The 18,671-nt window shown below is 36.2% G+C and overlaps 1 long non-coding RNA gene across 1 annotated transcript; it reads left to right on the top strand.

The window, feature by feature from the left end:
- The first annotated feature begins 16,375 nt into the window (after positions 1-16,375).
- LOC133733429 (uncharacterized) lies at positions 16,376-18,671 on the top strand. The gene is made up of 4 exons (XR_009857713.1): positions 16,376-16,788; positions 17,179-17,259; positions 17,830-17,929; positions 18,017-18,671. It is a non-coding gene; the product is annotated as an uncharacterized LOC133733429 (long non-coding RNA).

Raw genomic sequence — 18,671 nt, 5'->3', positions numbered from 1 at the left:
AGTAGAAAAAGCAAATATGAAAGGCTACGAAATAGCCTATTCTGATGATGAAGACGATGACAGGTCAGTATACTCAGCCTGGTCAGTCGAAGAAGAAGAATCATCTGACTCTGAGACAGATTCTGAAGTAGAGTACTTCGAATCCAGACAGATGAATGTTTTGAAAGTCAAAAATTGGGAAAAAAGCAAGACAGAAACAATTGTGTCTGCCTATCAGGTGAACCCTGGTACATTCGTTTGTGACTACTGCCTATGTCATGAAAAGAATGGTCTCCCTATATTTTGTGAAAAGTCTAAGAAGACTTATCACAAAGAATGCTTTATAGCTGAAGCAAGAAGAAAAATCAAGAATGGCATTGTAAGCCAATTGGTTGAACAAGAATATGAAGAATATTTCGCTGAGCAAAAGGTGAAAGAAGTGGAAACTCTGTTCCAAGAAATCATAGAACAACCATCTTCCTCAGAAATAAAGGAAGAAATCATCGGTGAAGAAAAAATCGATGAAGATATTGAACTGGTTGAATCACCAGAAATTGTTCCAGAAGAATGTAAACCATTCATTCCAAAGGAGCAAGCTGAAGAAAAAGAGCTTCAACAATCGAAAGTCGTCTCTACTAGCAGATACAGCAACTACTAGGGCTGGGCACGGGACCGGGACCGGCCCGTTTAACTTCGAGCCGGGCTTGCGGGCTTTCGGGCCCAAAAACCTGTATTTTTTTTATTTCCATATTACAGCCCATTTTACAAATTTCTAAAAATTAGTAAAAAAAAGGAACTAACAACATGAAAACAATGAGCTGTGCTCTTTCATTCCTCTATATTGAGTTGTTTCTCTTTTGAGTTTGATACAACAAAGTTGAGAAATCCTCCATTAAACTTAATTAGAAAAATTTCCCTTTCTGGGTTAGGACCTCTCATTTATTTTTCCATAAAAAGAAAAATCTAATACAGTTATACAAACAATACATCTTAATAATTAATAACAATAATTCCAAATCTGAGCATTTAATTAAAATCTAGAAATTTCCCAATATGTTTCCACAGTTTCATAATCGTCATTTGTAGTTCTCCTCTCTCAACTTAAGCTTCTCCATCATTTGGATCTGCAAAAACCAAATGATACAATATTTTGATAGATGCAAGATTCGAATAGTAAAATGATTTTACATCCAAATCATAAACTAAAAAAAGAAATCAAAACATGGGAAAAAGATACAAAATAATTAATAAGACTATAAGAACATGCATGGAGTAGAAGACATCGCTGTGAGGAGAAGACTGATCTTGGTTGTACTTGAAATATATATGGAATATGGCTGAGAAAATTGATCTTGTGCGGCGGAGTGAAGAGAGGAAAGAGAGTTGGGCAGAGAGGGAAGAGAAGAGAGAGGAGAGATTTGTGCGGCAGACAAAAGAGAGCATTGAGGGAAGAGAGTAGGGTTAGGATTTATATATTAGAGAATAGAGATAGTGATATGGTGTGGTGAGGTGCACCAATGCTTTTACTTTTCATCGTAAGTTCCAATTAAAATGAGACATGTGTCATTTATTAATTAATCCGGGCCTAACGGGCTTTTTGCTTTAGAAATGTCTGGGCCCGGGCCCGGACCGTTTTTTCAATACATAGGCCCGAACCTGGACCGTTTCACAAAAAAAAAAATTTGGGCCCGGACCGTTCGGGCCGGTTCGGGTTTACGGGCTTACGGGCTAAAATGCCCAGCCCTAGCAACTACATAGAGATCGGACTTAAATTCCCTGATCACAACAAATATCATCTACATGCCTTTGTCAATAATGGATCAGGATTTACTGTTGCAAAGAAGTTTGCAATTCCAGAAGAACTCTGGAAAGAAGATAAAAAGAAAACCGCTACTGGTGTTACATTTGATGGAAGCCATCTCACCATGAATAAGGTAGCAAAAAATGTTCATATCACCATTGGTGGAGGAACATTTATCATCCAGAATGTTTGGCAATCTTAAGGCCAAGGCTCCGATTTCTGGTTGGGAAATGATTTTATTCTCCAACAAAGATTTATTCAGGATGAAGAAGCGATCGGCTTCAGAAAAGGAGAACGGGTGTTCTGGGCAGACCGACTTACACAAGCCAAAAGTGTAGTAGGTCCCGGTTTTACTACTCAGTATCAGAGATCGTAACAGAATAGTGGTGATCTTACCCTCTACAAACCCAAATTTCAACCCATACTCCAAATCAAACAACAAGAAGAGTTACTTGTTGAAGAAACCTCTGAAGAAGAAGAAGAAGAAGATGAAGAAGAAGAAACTAGTAAAGAAGAAGAAGCTAGTTTCATCCATGAGCATAACCTCAAGCACTTTCAGACCAAGCTTGAGTCTTAGAAAATTCCTACTCTTGAAAAAATCAAGAAACTACTCGAGTAGAATATCGATGTAGATCCCCAGAAGTTTTGGGTAAAAGACCCAGTGGTCTGTGAACTAAGACTACATGACATGAATGCCATCTGTCATGTCAAAGCAATTCCTCAATACAAAGAAGAAGATCAAAAGGAATTCAGAAAAGACATTGAAGATCTCCTGAACAAGAGATTAATTCAACATTCCACTAGCCCTCATCATGCTCCAGCATTCTACGTGAGAAATCATGCAGAAAATCTACGAGGAAAAGCTAGAATGGTTATTGACTACAGAGACGTCAATAAAAAGACTGTCAAAGACGGCTATCAAATTGCTCAAGTTCGAGTCTTGATAAACCAGCTCAGAGGAGCCAAGGTCTTTTCAAAATTCGATGCAAAGTCGGGTTTTTGGCAAGTCAAGATGCATCCTAAGAGTGTGCCTCTCACTGCATTTGGAACACCACAAGGTCATTACGAATGGTTGGTAATGCCTTTTGGTCTCAAACAAGCTCCCTCAATCTTCCAAAGAAAGATGGACAACATCTTCAAACATGTGGCAGAGTTCTGCGTCGTCTACATAGATGACATCCTGGTCTTCTCCAAAAATAGAGAAGAACACATGAAACACCTCTATGAGGTTGTAAAGCTGATAGTTCAGCATGGAATCATCCTAGGTGAAAAGTGAAGGAATTGTGTCCTAAAACAATCATTTTGATGTAATTATTATTAATCAAAAGGGCAAGTTTATTGTTCATTGCTTATATTTGATATTTGATTGAACAAGGTCCAAGGAATATGAGTTAAAGAGAAAGTAATCTAAAGAGTTAGATGTATGAGACCTTTACTCTTTTTCACACTCTTATCCTAAAAAGTTCCTAGTCATAGGATTATCACTTGGACATTGATAATCCGGAAAGACTAGCACATACTATGTATGCTCAATATGGAGGATGATATGTCTCTTGTCATTTGTGTAGAGACACTAATATAAGTATGTGAGTGCTCTTAATTTAAAGAGTACACTGAACGCGATCATTAGAGTTCTTGTATGGAGTCTTACTTACATGTCAAACTTGAACTCTAAATTGCAATAATACAAATTAGTCCTTTGACCTGAGACACCATAGTTGTCTTATGAGTGAATGGATTATCTCTTGATAATGCAATAATATTGTGTCCCTTAATGGATATAATAGATGCATTCATTGGTATAATCAATTCGGTCATGGAGACATGTGAGTGTACAATAAGGAATCTCTATCCTTAAGTAAATAAGGTGTATGTTCAAAGATGTGATTCAATGAGTCTTTGGCCAAAGCATTGAATGAGATTAAAAAGGAGTTTTTAATCACATTCTAAGAATCACATAAGAATGAAAATCACATTAGGGGATTGACATATCAATTCCATACCCCGATGAAGTGATTTAGATCATAGTGTTAGAGAAGGACCGTATTGTATTGTAATTCCAATTGAATAGGTTCTTTGTTATTCTACATTAACTAGGGTGGTCATGATATGTTGCAAGACGTCACTCATGACTTGTGAAGTCCCCGAGGATTAATAAACATTTATGATCCTAATAACAAGGGAGAATCAAAAATGGAGTTTTTGATTCGTAAATAAAATAGAATGGTTTCTATAAACTTCACTACCTTGTTAATTAGAACCTAAGAGATCGCACACCATATAAGTGGATCCTTGAGATTGTATATGAAGAAGATTAAACAAGAGTTGGTTATGACCAAATAATTAATTAGATTTATTATTTGGACATAATTAGGTTTTTCGGGTAAAACCGAACCTATTGGGCCTAAACGATTGTCGGGCTTTTCGTGTGGACTTGGGCTTCACTAAATGAGATTTAAATGAAAGCCCAAGACACATTTTTAGTGCCCAATAACAAGTATGGACCAGCCAAAATATTGGCTTTATGAAAGTCAATATTTTCTTTTAGTAATTGGAGTTATTTCCTATTATATAAAAGTGAAAGCATGGACAAAGAGAATAAGTGTGTCTCCACACTATTATTTTCAGATAGAGAGAGAGAGAAAGAGTTCTCCCTTGGTCCATTACAACATTAAAGGAAAGAAGAACACTTGCATAATTTCTTCTTTTCTTTCATCTTTCTTCATCTCTTGATTCACTTGGTGAAGATCCTTAGAGACCATATCCTTTTGTGGCTTTACTTGTTACATCAAAGAGAAGATTACAAGCACAAAAAGGAGTACAAGAAGGAGTTCTTAATCCAAGGTGCTTCAAGGTGGAGGAAACACACACAAGGAGAGATCAAGGAGAGGAACTTTGGTGGTTCACTTGGATCGGATTAAAATCACGCTCCAAGGGTGAGTAGAACATAAACTCCCTCTTTGTTCTTCCTTACTATGCATGCTATGTCTATATACATATCACAATAAGCCAAGATCATGGGTTAAAGGAATGGATTTTATGTTTAGTTAGTAATTTAATGGTTAAACTAATTCCGCACTAATTAAAAAGTTTTGAAATCCATCCATTCCTTCAATTGGTATCAGAGCCATTGGCTTAATTTTGGTATGTTATAAACATGGCTAAGTATGTTGGTTGATGTGATTTTCTTAAGCTTAGAGTAATATGTAATTTAGATCATAAAATTTGCTTTATCATAAAAGTTATGAAGCATGTGATGTAAGGTAGATTTTATGATAGCTAGAAAAAGTTTTCTGGAAATTACATGTAGGAAGTGGTTTAAGTTTTATGAAACTTTGATGCATATGAGATATGTATTAAGGGATTCTATATGTTTCTTAATTAAGGTGTTAATCTTAGAAACATATTAGATTATATATGCTTTAGGGTATGCATGATTTTTTGGCTTCAAAGATGAAGTAAACAAATGTTCAATGGAAGAACACAAAACTGGAATTTTATTTCCAGCTTTGGAACATGTCTAAACTAGTTATGAACTAGCTAATTTTTCATGGTGTTTGCTTTCACTTTTGATCCATAAATTCATGAATTGAAATATACCTAATAGTTAATGATGATATAAAATCATTTTCATGTTTCCCTCACCAAATAGTTGGTAGGGTTAGTCATCTTTACTATTAGTTTCTCTAAATTACTCACCAAAAGTTGATGAATCATGATGTAAAACATTATCCCCTAAATCACTCACCAAAAGTTTGTGATGCATGATGTAAAACATCATCCCCTAAATCACTCATCAAAAGTGATGTGAGACATCATCCCCTAAATTACTCACCAAAAGTTAGTGATGCATGATGTAAGACATCATCATCCCCTAAATCACTCAACTAATTTACTTGCATTAAATTAAAGTAATTTAGTGGTTAACTTATTTTGATTGAGTTAATTATGCTTGTTTAATTAACCTTATTAATCTTGGTTAATTAAAGGATGATTATGGACTATGGCCAAATATAATTGAGCATGTGATTGGCCGACTATTCATTTTGAATGAATGTGGTTATGTAATTAAAGTAGTTAATTCATTTGGGTTATGTAATTAAAGTAGTTAATTCATTTGGTTGTGTAACTAAGTAGCTTATTTAATTTATTCAAGTTTGATTAAATTAAATGGGAGCTTGTATGCCCCTCATCCACTCTTGTAATCAAAGATGGAGGCACATGAGGATGATCCAAAGAAGAAGTTTGAAGTCATCTAGCCTTGAAAGGAGTTCAAGTGCAAAGTGTAATAGCTTAGCTTAGTTATTTAATTTTCGTAATCGTTACGCGTAATTAAAATCAACCACCCAAACATGACCTTGATCCAACATATTGGCTCATGTTGGATCAAACAACAAGTCCATAATCATCCTATGTGACCTATTATAATTGTATGTTCATTGTACTTGATTAAGTAGTTTTATATTTCCCATGATTCCATTTGAAAAATGTTTTTGATGAAATCAAATTGTTTTTCTGAAAACAATTAGTGGGAGTATTTTATTATAGATCAAGTATAATGAATGTGTGATTGCAATAGGATCAAAGCAAATGCAATGTGATTGTTATTAATAAGATTATTAAAGATGAGACCTTAAAATTCCCTCAAAGTGATATTAAGTTGAAAAACGAAGAAGTCATTATGAATGCTTCTTTGTGGCCTTCCAACATTGTAATCTCCTAGTAGATGTTCTTGCATGTGAATATCATTCCGAACGGAGGTATTTCTTGCTAGGAGCATTAAAGAGAGGTTATTCAACATTTGATGTTGTAAGGTAGGGACAAATCTTGGTCAATATTCTTTTATGATGAGATTTAATTTTTGATCTCTATACTTACATGAGATGTTGGGTATAGCTTAACTAGAGTAATTTATCAATATCCTATTATGGTGAGACTTAATTACTTTAGAGGCCAAAGTTATGGATATTCACATTTGATGTGATTGGATAAGAGTATCCTCTCATGGAAATTAAGTTGACTTATAGTTCTATTATGATGCGGTTGGCTTAATGAAAATGAGTCTTCCATACTCACTAAGAGTTTTAATTTATACTCTCGAATTCCTTGAGGGATTTGGAATTTGTTAAAATAGTGAGAGGGTGCCATTTGATTCTTAAGACCCGAGTCACTTGGTTTTAAAATCAATCTCACTTCTTTTATTTTATCTTATGTAGACTGCAATATGTCAGGACATCCTATCACCAAAATTCTCAATGAAAATCGTCTTGAGGGCCCAAACTTCAATGACTGGCTCCGCAATTTGAAAATTGTATTGACATTCGATAAGATCGCTTATGTCTTACAAAATGCACCTCCTCACACTCCATTGGCTCAAGATGCAACCGATGAGCAACGTGTTGCTTATCAAAAGCATAAGGATGATGACACGCAAGCTAAATGTGTTATGCTTGCATCCATGAACTCACAACTTCAGAAGCAACATGAGAATATGGATAGCGCCAGTTCTATATTACTTCATCTCACTGAATTGTTTGGTGAAAGAAATAGAAATGTGCGCTTCACAATAGTCAATGAGCTTGTTAAGACAAAGCATGTGAGGGGTACACCTGTGCATCAACATGGTCTAAAAATGATAGGCCTTATTGAGCAAATTCAAGACCTTGGATTTGCACTTGATGCGGAGCTAGCTCAAGATCTTCTTCTTTCCTCCCTAGATGATTCATTTTCTCAGTTCATAATGAACTATAATATGCAACAAATGGATCATACTCTTTCTGATCTTCTCAATATGCTGGTAACAGCTGAGAAGCAAATTAAGAAAGAGAGTGGGAGTGCGGCTATTATCGCTTCTTCTTCATCCAGTAAGTCCAAATGTAAAGGCAAAGGGAAGAAGAAACAAGTGATAAAGCCTAAGGGAGTAGTCCAAAAGAAGAAGAAGAATGAACAAAAGGAACCAAAAGGTATTTGTTTCTTTTGCAACAAAGATGGGCACTGGAAGAGGAATTGCAAAGCTTATCTTGCATCCTTGAAGAACAAATCTTCAACAGAAGGTATGATCAATGTGATTGAATCAATATTTACAGTTAATAATACTTCCACTTGGATAATTGATTCAGGTGCATCCCACCATGTTTGCACTTCGTTGCAGGACCTAGTGGGAGCAAGGAAGCTTAAAGCTGGAGAAATTTCCCTACATGTAGGAAATGACACAAGAGTTGATGCCAAAGCCGTGGGGACTTATATTTTGAAGTTACCATCAGGAGATACATTGGAGTTAAATAATTGTCTTTATCTTCCTATATGTATAAAGAACCTTATCTCCATCTCCATGCTTTTGAAGGATGGTTATAGAGTAGTTTTTGATAAACTAAGTGGTTTTGTATCTATTAATGAACGCATGATATGTCATGCTAATATTATTGATGGTCTCTTTCATCTAGCTTTAGATGGTAGTATTAACTGTATGAAGGAAAATGCTTTGGGATCTAAGAGAACTCGAGAAACGGTTAACCTCATTAAGATGTGGCACCTTAAACTTGGTCATATTAGCCAAGATAGAATTCACAAATTATCCAAAAATGGATACTTAGAGTCATTAGGATCTGATCCTATGCCTACTTGTGAGTCTTGTCTAAAAGGAAAAATGACCAAGTCACATTATGGTGGACAAAGAACAAGAGTTAAAGAACTCCTAGGCCTAATACATACCGATGTATGTGGTCCCATGTCCACTATTAGTAGAGGTGGATTCTCATACTTCATAACCTTTACCGATGATTATTCTCGGTTTGGTTATTTATACCTTATGAAGAACAAATCTGAAGCCTTTGAAAAGTTCAAAGAATTTAAGAATGAAGTTGAGAAACAAACCGACAGAAGTATTAAGGCTCTAAGATCCGATCGAGGAGGTGAATACTTAAGCAATGAGTTTATTGATTATCTCAAACAAGAAGGCATTGTTTCTTCATTAGCTCCTCCTGGAACACCACAACTCAATGGTGTCTCTGAAAGGAGAAATCGAACTTTGTTAGACATGGTTCGTTCCATGATGAGCTATACTGATTTACCTATATCCTTTTGGGGATATGCACTTCAAACAGCAATTTATTTGTTGAATAAAGTGCCTTCCAAGTCCGTCCCTCTTACACCATATGAGATGTGGCATGGGAAGAAACCAAGTCTCAATCATATTAAGATTTGGGGTTGTCCAGCTTATGTCAAAAGACTAGAAGCAGGCAAGCTTGAAGCTAGATCAAGCAAGTGTTTATTTGTGGGATATCCTAAAGATAATTTAGGATATTATTTCTATCAACCTGAAGAACAAAAGGTGTTTGTTAGCAGGAATGTCACTTTCCTTGAAAGGGACTACGTCCTTGATGTAAATGTTGAGCAAATGGTAGAACTCAAGGAAGTGTCCAACAAGCCACAAACTAACACTCCATTTCCCATTGAACAACTTCCTGAACCAACTATAACACAAACTCTAAGAATTTCTAGTAGGATCCGGATACCTCTCAAGAGGTATGGTTTGTGTCATGAAAGCCTTGGGGAGTTAAATCTTCCTTGGTGACAATGAAAACCTGTATGATCCTTCTAGTTCTAATGAAGCAATGTCAAATGTTGACTCAAAGCAATGGCAAGAAGCCATGGAATCCGAGATTGACTCTATGTATACCAATCAAGTCTGGACTCTCGTTGACCCTCCACCTGGTATTAGACCAATTGGAAACAAATGGGTCTTCAAGAAAAAGATAGGTTCAGATGGTAAAATAGAAACCTACAAAGCTAGGTTGGTGGCAAAGGGCTATAAGCAAAGAGAGGGCATTGACTATGAAGATATGTTCTCTCCTATTGCCATGGTTAAATCTATTCGGATATTATTTGCTATAGCTGCTCACTATGATTATGAGATATGGCAAATGGACGTAAAGACTGCCTTTCTGAATGGCAACCTTGAGGAAGACCTTTATATGGATCAACCTGAAGGCTTTACGTCTAAAGATGACATTCATAAAGTGTGTAAGCTTCATAGGTCCATCTATGGACTCAAGCAAGCTTCAAGGAGTTGGAACATCCGTTTTGATGATGCAGTCAAATCTTTTGGTTTCACACAAAACATGGATGAACCTTGTGTTTACAAGAAGGTCAGTGGGAGTGCTGTTGTGTTCCTTGTACTTTATGTAGATGACATCCTACTATTTGGGAATGATGTAGGAATGTTATCTTCAATTAAAGTTTGGTTGTCCAAGACCTTCCTTATGAAGGATCTTGGAGAAGCTGCCTATGTACTAGGAATAAAGATCTACAGAGATAGATCAAGGAGATTAATTGGATTATCTCAATCCTTGTACATAGATAAAGTGCTGAATAGATTTCACATGGAACAATCTAAGAAGGGTTCTCTGCCTGTCAGACATGGCATTCACCTTTCTAAGAAAATGTGCCCACAAACGATTGAGGAAGTGCAAAAGATGAGCAAGATCTCATATGCATCTGCAATAGAGAGCCTCATGTATGCGATGCTATGCACAAGACCTGATATCAGTTATGGCGTAAGCATAACTAGTCGATATCAGTCCAATCCAGGTTTAGAACACTGGAATGTTGTTAAGAATATCCTTAAGTACTTGAGAAGGACTAAAGATTTATTCCTCGTTTATGGAGGTGGTGATTTGCAATCAGAGTTGCAAGTGGAAGCATACACAGACTCAGATTTTCAATCTGATGTGAATGACAGAAAATCCACATCAGGGTTTGTCTTCACCTTGAATGGAGGTGCAGTAAGTTGGAGAAGCTGCAAGCAAAGTGTTACTGCAGATTCCACTACTGAGACATAATATATTGCAGCTGCAGAGGCTGCAAAGGAAGCGGTTTGGATGAAAGAGTTCATCATTGAACTTGGTGTGGTTCCTACCATTGAGTCACCGATTCCACTTTACTATGACAACAATGGGGCAATTGCTCAAGCCAAGGAACCAAGGTCTCATCAAAAATCCAAACACATCGAAAGACGCTTCCATATCATAAGGGAGATTGTTAATCGTGGAGACATTAACATTCTCAAAGTAGCATCTGTTGATAACATATCAGATCCATTCACTAAGCCCTTATCACAAGCAAAGCTAGAACAACATCTTGAGAAGATGGGTGTACGTTTCATGGCTGATTGGGTTTAGTACAAGTGGGAGATTGAAGGAATTGTGTCCTAAAACAATCATTTTGATGTAATTATTATTAATCAAAAGGGCAAGTTTATTGTTCATTGCTTATATTTGATATTTGATTGAACAAGGTCCAAGGAATATGAGTTAAAGAGAAAGTAATCTAAAGAGTTAGATGTATGAGACCTTTACTCTTTCACACTCTTATCCTAAAAAGTTCCTAGTCATAGGATTATCACTTGGACATTGATAATCCAGAAAGACTAGCACATACTATGTATGCTCAATATGGAGGATGATATGTCTCTTGTCATTTGTGTAGAGACACTAATATAAGTATGTGGGTGCTCTTAATTTAAAGAGTACACTGAACGCGATCATTAGAGTTCTTGTATGGAGTCTTACTTACATGTCAAACTTGAACTCTAAATTGCAATAATACAAATTAGTCCTTTGACCTGAGACACCATAGTTGTCTTATGAGTGAATGGATTATCTCTTGATGATGCAATAATATTGTGTCCCTTAATGGATATAATAGATGCATTCATTGGTATAATCAATTTGGGCACTGATGGTGAATTTTTCTCAATATCAAACAACCCAGACGCAAAATTATTTTCCTTACGTTCACTCACACCATTAACGATCTTGGTAAAGACCAAACTTTGTGAAAGCAAATGAGGACTCTGAGTCTGCAGCTGAGGCTCTAAGGATTTAACCCATTACTATTCTATCTAGCCATTGTTGGTTAACTCTCAAGTATGGTATTTGAACAATGGCAAAGAATTGAATAAATAATGTGTTTGCAAATGCAGAATAGCATAGGGTTTACGGGTTAATTAAACAAAGAACTCAAAATCAATCAGCCATTTTCAGTTTTGCATCATTTTACTGTACCCAAAAATCTAGCAAACCTGCTTTAGGGATCTTGACTTGAAACTAGGGAATCCGGAACCCTAAAGTCTTCAGATGAAAATTATGAGCAGTGCTAAACCAGCTAAGTGGATGAAAATGGATTACAAGACCCTGGCTAAGATGAGAGAGAGAGAGAGAGAGAGAGACAGACAGACACTTCAGCAGTCATGAAGGAAGGGAACAAACAGGGGACATATGATAAATAGAAAAAGATAAACTTGTTTAAATATATCTGGATTGTGTGTCTGGCCCAAACTCTAGATATTTGTCCAAGTTGTAAAAGAGTTAGTCTTATAGATATTATCGGAGATATCTTATTCAATGTATGATTCAATTTCCTTGTAAGACTCATATTCTCTTGTTGTAATCCTTTATACAAAGACGCTCACACTACAATGAAAGACACAACTTATTTTCTCCCAATTTTGATTTCCTAAAACACGTTATCAGCATGAAACCCTAACCCTAAAATCTTAGCCTTCAAACCTTAGCAACCTTCGTCACACACCTCGAAACCACCGATCCCAAGAGCCCAAAACCGGCCGAAAAAGCCCAAAACCGGCCATCGGAAGACCTGAACCGGATCTGTTAGCCAAATAAAACTTTAATTAAGGAAAAAAAGGAGGAAATTACATCAATTCAAAGCATTATTATCCCCCAATAGACCTTTAACAGATCTCTATTGCCCCCTAATAAAACTTTTATTTTTTCTTTTTTTCTTTCCTTCTGGGCTTCTGCCCCTAATTTGCAAAAAAAAAAAAAAAAAATGGCAATCACCACTTTCAGCTTCACGTGTTAATGCAATAGAAGGTCACTGGTAGTGATTTCCCTACTTTTAGCTTCACATGCTAATGCAATTTTTTTGACTTGATCAAAAGTTTTGGCATTCACCATTTTCTTGATCAATTCACTGTACTTCCAGTGCGAATGCATCTACAGCAACCCCACCAATTCCAGCAATGCTTAATTTTCTCTTACTCTCGCTTTGAGTCTCTGTCTCAACCCTAACTTCAGCACTGCTTTCAGAGTCCAAATCCAAATCCGACTTCGAAATCGAAACCGAGTCGTGAATTTCAATAAGGAAATCACGGCTCATTGGAGAATCATCAATGGCCTGCCTTAAGTTGAGAATCAGCATTTCGATTCTGGCAAAAACTGCACCAAAATATATATAAGAGTTTGAAGGATTTGAATGGTGGAGTGGCTACTGGAGTTAGAGCGACGACCACCGATGTAGATGGAGCCACGGTCCTAATTCAAGCTGGTGTGATTGGAGTTTGGGATTTTAGATTTGATCGAGTGGCAGCTGGATTCACCGAAGCTTTAGTTAGTGGGGAAACCAGAGGTTGACTTCATTGAGGTAGCTCCGACTAGAGCTTATTCGTCGTCTTCAGGCGAGGCGAAGCTGTTCTGAGGCTTTGATCAAGATTGAGTTCGACTTCGGTAGCTCCGACCGGAGCTTTAGGCATGGACGCCATAGCTGCATATTTTCCAAGATCGTGATGCCAGAATTCGACGCCGCACCGAAGGTAGAGAGAGAGAGTGTGGCAATAAACCTCTCCGACCCCATATGAGATCTCCGACAACCTCTTTAGGGACTTCCGGCGAGATTTCATAAATCTCTATTCCCTCCAATAAAGGTATACTGGGGGCAATAGAGGTTTATTGCGTCTCTATTAGGGGGGGGGGGGGGCAATAAAGGTTTATAGTGGGAAAATAAAGGTCTATTTTGGTGCAATAGAGATTTTTAGAGAACCTCCAGCGACCTATGAGATATCTGACGACCTCTCTAGGAATTTCCGGCGAGGTTTTCAGAGAAGTCCGGTAGATGGCGGCCGGTGATCGGAATTCTACAGCCTGTGACAAGACTCTGACGAAGTCTCCTATGACTTCTCTCTCTTCCACTCTCTCTTTATGTAACAAAAGGTTGGGTTAAGGCGATAATAGTCTAAAAAAAAAAATTAAAAAAAAAACTTAATTGGGTATCAGGGAAGAGCTTATTAGAGTCTTTATGGGTGATGGGGAAATTAAAAAAAAAATTAATGGGGTAAGTGAGATAAATGACTCTAGAGCTAGGATAAATAGACAAAATCTCAAAAATAGAATTAACCTTAATAAACACGACTGGTCCAATTATATTTTTGGAACTGAGATTAATTTATTAATTTCATCTTTTGAATAAATTAATCAGTTTTGTTAATTAAATTATTCACTTCAATTTTTCTATCGAAACAGTTAACAAGATTTACATTCCATCAGTTTGGACTCGAGTTCATAAACTATTTTTTCTTTGGTCAACGAAATCATGAACTTTTCTTCTAGAGTTTTGTTCAAAATCAAGAAAATAACACTACTAGAATTTACCCTTTTAGTCACAAAATTATAGGTGACAAACCTTAAAATTGTGACCTATTGTGGGAATGGGTCACAAAATTTCTAATTTTGTCACCAATACTTTTGTCATTTGGACCAACACTGTTCTCCATTCATTGTGACGGAGGGCATGTAGTTAGTGTCAAATTTTTTTTGACACTAATCTGTTTTTTTTTTTTTGGCAAAGTTTTTGCCTTTTGTTTAGAGACCTATCTAAGCCTAATCAACAAAACGCGGGAGATATACCGCCAATAAAAAGATCAAATAAAAATTTTAGGGCCTGGAGGGAACTTTACCGCCATTCGGCCAGCCAAAACGCTGGGCTTTAATAAAAAAAGATTTGTCCGCATTTGCTCGCATATAAAAGCCTAAGGAAAAAAAAAAGACCTTCGTCTCTGAACCCAGACTCATAAACATTGAGTGTAGCTGAACCCAGACTCATGAACCTTTGTCTCTGAACAATCCCTACGCCTTTACTATCCATCTCCATTACTTTCAACTCACAATCTCAAATTCCAGGTTAGTAACTTCACAATCAAAACCCATAAACTCTTATTCTCAATTTCAATGTCTCTCTTGCACTGCTTGTAGTATCTTTTTCTTTTTCCAGAATTTCCTTGAGCTATATTCAAAATTTTCTTTGTATGTGTTAATGGGTATTCAATTTTCTTTAATTTCAAGGGTACTATTAACGGCAAAAGCTAGCAAGGATATTAAGGAATCAAGGGTACTATTGTCGGCAAATTTCAAGGTAATTGAGAAATCAATCTTGTTCTCTCTTGCTTGCTACCTCCTTCTCATGGATAAGGTAAGCTAGTCGATCTTCAGAAAGTTATTTCAATTTTGTTCTCTTGTTTCTGAAATTGATCTATTCACAGATTTGGTTGTTGTTATTTTTGTGAGGTAACTACTGGTAGTTATAAGGTTGTCGCTGTATATATGCTTGCTAGTCTATGTTTAGAGTTGATTAAGCTTCTTGTTGTTATTTTCTCCATCAACTGGAAATGTTGGGTTACTCTTTGTTGATTGGTTATGGTTGATAATTGCTATTTTGTTAGGGGAATGAGGTTTGATTATGATGGGAAAGGTAAAATGTTAAGTGTTAGGAGGGGACCGTAAGAGAATAGCCAGAGTTAGATTCAGCTTTGATTACCATGGCCAAGTTGCAAATGACTTGCTGTTCTGGAGGTTCAAGGAGAAACTGAGTGTCGGGCTCTATATATTTGTTTTTCCAAATCCTCCAAGTTTCATTACTTTAAGTGTCAATTGTGTTTTGTCTTCGCTATTTCTGCTGTTAGTAACATGGTTCTTTTGTTTCTCTTTTTTGGTCTGATACCTTTTTGAGCTTAACTATATATGCATAGCTTTGCTACCACACATGATTGTTTTCTAGGGGACTAAATCCCCTTGGGGAGATTTCCCTTCATTTGGATCGCTTTGAGATTTCAGTCATTTCTCCTCACTTTGATCCGTGTTGAGGGATTTTACCTCATTTAGATCTGCTTTGAGGAGATTTCACCTCACTATAATTAATACGCCTTGTGGGAATTTCACCTCACTTGGATCCGTCTTGAGGAGATTAATTTCACTCACTAAGGTCCATCTAGCTTGAGGGAATTTAACCTCACTTGGATCTGTTTTGAAGAGATTAATTTTACCTCACTTGGATCTTCCTTAAGGAGATTTCATCTTGACTACTCTTTTAGCTCTTCTTCCTTATCAGGTAAGACCTCGCTCTTTTGATTCATTTTTCCTTTGAGTGTATTCTTTGGTTGGAGTGTTGGAATTGAGTTAGATATTAGCTTTGAACATATATATAGAACTTTATAGGTCTGAGTTGATTTTCCTTCTGAAGTTCTAGGTAGTTCATAATATATGCAGCTTATATTATGCATGTAAGTAGAGTTGTGGTAATATCCAAAAAAAAAAAAAAAAAAGTAGAGTTGTGGTATCCTGGTTCCGATTTAACATTTTTTTTTTATCTACTAAGGCGGTTATTTTTGTTTTAGGTTGTTAGTTATTTTGTATTTGGTTTTACTAGTTTTTTTATTATTATTATTTTTTTAATCATTTGGTTTTGTTTCCAAGCTAGGGATAAGGATAGGTGGCTGACGGTCTGTTAGAAGAGGGAGGAGAAAGAAAGAAAAGGAACAGAGAGAGGGATGGAAAGAAAGAAAGGGAACAGAGAGGGGAGGGAAAGAAAAAGAAGAGGGGGAGGAGGAGAAAGAAAGAGACCACGGAAAAAAATAGAGAAGGAAGAAAGAAAACGGAGTCGAAGATAAAAGTAGATGTGTAAGGGGAAGAGAGTTTTTGACATTTGAGAGAGAAAGAATCAGGGTTTTAGTCTTGCAGACTTTTTTTTGAGTGTTTAAGAAATCCAAGCCTAGAGTTTTGATTACTGTAAGTTTGAAGGTGTGAGCATGATTTCATGGTTTTGGGTTTCACCTTTGAGATTTCCGGAGCTGGGGGTATTTAAAGAGGCTGAGATTTTTAGCAGAGGTTGAGCTTTATTTCGGTGAACTCTATGGCTTTTGCTTCTGTTTAAGATACGAGGTGAGTGGCTTTTGTTTGATATCATAAAATGCCTTTATAGTTAAGTTGGATTTCTTTATTTTGTCAAATAACAAGATTTTGGTAACTTTGTATTTTTCCTTTGTGTTAAGTCTGAACCCTTGTTTTTAAGTAAATTAGTATTTAGAATTTGTTGGGTTATTCAATTGTTGTTTGTTTCCTTTTGAAAGTGTTGAAGGCTTCTGGGGTGTTTTTAGATATTTAATCTGGGTGTTAATGGTGGCTTTTCAAATGGCTGAAGCTTATTAGTATGAGAAACTAATGGAGGGACTAATTGTGAATGCGTTATCTATCAATAATGTGTTAGTTTTTATTGAATGCGCTATCTATCAACAATGTGTAGTAAATATATTTCTCCCAATTTCACTGCAGTTCACTCGATTTGGCTTTCCATTAGCTAGAAGGGGAAGTTACCAATTATAAAATTTGGAAGGACTTGGTCATAATCCCAAGGTATGTTACATGTTTTTACCATTTTATTGTTGTTTCATATTTTATTAGTAAGTTATATTCGAGATTGTTCTGCCATATGCCTACTTGTTGTATTGTGAAATAGTACATTGTTTGTTTCCACCCATTTTGAATCTTAGGAATCGGAGTAATTAGGCATGTAAAAATGGATCAGACTTCTTTATTTTTTTTGGTTCCTAAGTTACATATAGGTTATTCCTTACTTGAACACATAGGAACAAGAAAAAATATAATCATTGTGGTGGTTCACGTCCTTTCACGAAACACATGGAAGCTGAAGAACAGGTAAATGTTTGTTATTGTTTAAATTTAGTTGCTAAACTCTATTATCAAATATACTTGTCTAATTGATTTGTTTCATTTTCTTCGAAAACTTATCCCATAATTTGTTCAGTCTTGCTGACATATAAAAACAATATAGAAATAGGATGAGGAGCTTGAGTACAAATGACAAACTATTTTTGTGCACTTCTTATAGAGTATTTACATACTATACTTTTCTCATATACCATTATTTGGGCTTTGAATTGCTTTTGTTATTGCCAAATGTAGAAAGGTAAAAATGTGACCTGTTGAGAATTGGGGTCTCATGCATCAACATCGAGGCAGCAATGGTGGTGTTTGGATCAATGAAGAAGCGGAGAGGACAGGGGTAAGGATTATATGTTATAATTTTAGTATATTGAAGCAAAACTGACATCATAGATTAAATGTATAACATATGTTTCATTATGTGTAGAAAAATCTGATTGAAGAGTTGATTAAAACCAAGCAACAGTTGGCTGAGTCTGAGGATACCCCATTTGAAGATGTTGTAGTGCCTATCCCTATGCAATTAGATATCTTGGCTAAGGAGCTTGGAACTATGAAGGGTAAGACCATTCGAGGTGTGGGCTATGGTCTTAAAAAGGACAGATTTTGTTCTTAAATCCCTGCATCCACGTCTAACCCAACAAATGCTCAATTTATGAGGTACATTATTCTATTGGAAGAACGACTTACTTCTCTTGAGGGTGAGAAACAACCTCAACCTCCTACACATGATGTGGATGAAGAGGGTGCTGAGGAGGGTGATGAGGATGAGAATGAGGATATGGATGTGCTTTAGGTGTTGATATCCTCATTAGTTTTTTGCAAGTTATATTTTGGATGTGTACAAATGAAGCCATGATATTTCCACATGCATAGATATCCCTTAGTTTAGGGCTTTGGCAGGTTTTTGGGTCTTAGATGTCCTTATTAGCTTTTGGAAGGATACAATTTGGATGTAAAAATGATGCCTTCAAATTTCAAATGCATCCAGCACTTGATATGTAAATTTTTCAAGTTACTATCTTTTGTAAAGTACTAGTTGATAAGCATGTTAACATATATTTTTGCTACTTATTTACTTA

The sequence above is a fragment of the Rosa rugosa genome, chromosome 2, assembly GCF_958449725.1.
Source record: "Rosa rugosa chromosome 2, drRosRugo1.1, whole genome shotgun sequence".
Classification (NCBI taxonomy): domain Eukaryota; kingdom Viridiplantae; phylum Streptophyta; class Magnoliopsida; order Rosales; family Rosaceae; genus Rosa; species Rosa rugosa.
Note: the sequence above shows the minus strand (reverse complement) of the source record. Positions and strands in the feature narration are given on the sequence as shown.